Source organism: Sinocyclocheilus grahami, unplaced genomic scaffold, assembly GCF_001515645.1.
Source record: "Sinocyclocheilus grahami isolate Dianchi unplaced genomic scaffold, SAMN03320097.WGS_v1.1 scaffold765.1, whole genome shotgun sequence".
Taxonomy (NCBI): domain Eukaryota; kingdom Metazoa; phylum Chordata; class Actinopteri; order Cypriniformes; family Cyprinidae; genus Sinocyclocheilus; species Sinocyclocheilus grahami.
Window position 1 is genome coordinate 319,626 of NW_015505944.1, and position 2,282 is coordinate 321,907.

The following is a 2,282-nucleotide window of genomic DNA, read 5'->3' on the forward strand; positions in this document are numbered from 1 at the left end:
GAGCAGCTGCATCACCGCCTGCTTTGCGAATTGCAATACATGGACATTTACAAAACACGCTGCATCTGCAAAGTCATTGTAGCTGATTCCACACACCCTCTCACCCACTCTTCACCCTCCTGTCATCTGGAAAAAGGTATCAAAGCATTTGGGTCCTCACAGCCAGACTGTAACAGTTTCTTTCCACAATCCATTTGACTTTTCAATACAAAGGGACTAGACTAACACACACAAGCAAATTCATTGAAACAGTTTGCTCAAATTGCAAAAAATACTTTTTGAACTATATATCGCTGCTACACAGCAAATGTCTACATATGTCTATATACGGTGTTTATATTATATGGTCAATTTATGTGCAATATCACACATTTACTGCACTGGTTGGTGTTGAAATGCCACTATGTTTATTGTCCCATTGTCCTGTATTGTTTGCACTAAACGCTCAAAACATGTACACTTTATTTAAGGTTTTAGTGCTTTATATTTCTGCATTCTTGTATTGATTTTTAGTTTTGATGTTAATTTATGTTGTTATCGGTCTTGTGTTATCAATATTGTTTTTAATATATGTTGTTCTGCATAGCACCTTGATCCTAGAGGAACATTGTTTTGTTTTACGGTGTAGTGTACTGTACATATATGGTTGAATTGACAATAAAAGACTACTTGACTATTTGTTGAAAATTAACATGAACTAAATATTACCTCATAATAGTCAGCCGTCAAATAAAATTCAGCATGCAACATGTTGTTACGTTCATTAATTGATCAAAATTATTATAATAATCATATTTTGATCTGTGAAACAAAGCAAAACCAATGTTACAGGGAAAAATATGGCACCAGTGTGGAGTTTGGCAAGCCGTCGCCTGGTGTCTGTGTTCTTTTTATTGAGTATATTTGTCTTGTTTGTGTGCATGTCTGCACAAAAAGTTACCACAGTGCTTGCTTATGATCGCTCGTTTCTTCTTAATCTACGATGGACCGTAGAAACTGTTTCTGATTCAAATCACAGAGGGTACAAGACTCCTAATCCCCCGTTCATGCTGCCATCTGAAATACGTCACTTACCGGACTGTGAATATCATCGGAGGAAGAAACGCTATAGAAGACGGGGAACACGCGGTGGTGTGTTGGTACGCGTGAGGAGGTACCTCCACGCGTCGTCGCTTGGAGGCCCGAGTCATGTGGACTTTCGGAGTCTGGCTTCCAGCTGTGACCGCGGCCAGATTTCGTATTTGTGGCCTCTCAAGCATCTCTCAAGCGTGTCTGTTTATCCGGAACAACCAGGATCGGTGCTCTCGTCAAGGAGTACTTCTCCTAGACTACGGGTCTGTAGAAGAGGAGTAAATCCCCGCAACCTTCGTTTATTGGATTATTTCCCATCGTCAGAGCATCAACAAAATTCTATAATATCTTACCATCAACCCACTCATCAGGAAACGGACTCCACTGAAGTGAGGATGGCATTGCTAAATGTAAGATTGATCTCTAACAAGACATTTGCAATTAATGAACTCATTTTATCTCATGAGTTGGACCTCTTGTTTATGACTGAGACGTGGCTAAATGCCGGTGAACTTAGTCCACTCTCTGAAGTTTGTCCTAATGATTATAACATTTTTAACAGGACAAGGTCAGTTGGTCGTGGTGGGGGCTTAGCTACTACTTATAGAAATAATTTAAAATGCCGTCTACTTGCCTCAGAATTGTTTTCTAGTTTTGAAGTTCAGTTATTTAAGATGGACGGCTGTAATCCACTGTTATGTATACTTGTTTATAGACCCCCCAAGTACAATAAGGATTTTATAAGTGAATTTTTATAAGTAAATCCTCTGTTGTGCCAAATGCAGATAGGCTCTTGATATTGGGCAATTTTAACATACATGTTTGTTGTCCCTTGAAGCCTATGGTTAAAGAGTTTCTACAAATTATTGACACCTTCAATCTTATACAATCTGTTGTTGGTCCAACTCATAACCAAGGGCACACACTTGATTTAATTTTATCTTATGGCCTTTTAGTTAGTGATGTAGATATCAAAGAATTTTTTCTGTCTGATCATAAGTCTATTATTTTTAACATAGCCGTTCCTAGTTCGGTACCACACCCTGCCTTGGAAGGCCGGTATACTCGCTCTTTTAACTCATCCACATCTGAATTTTTTTTAAATGCTTATTTTATTTCCCCTATAACTCATGAAATAGAGTCTAACTGTCTTGGAGCTAATCCTGACGAGTTAGTAATTAAGCTTAACGGGCTATGTTCAAATACTGTAT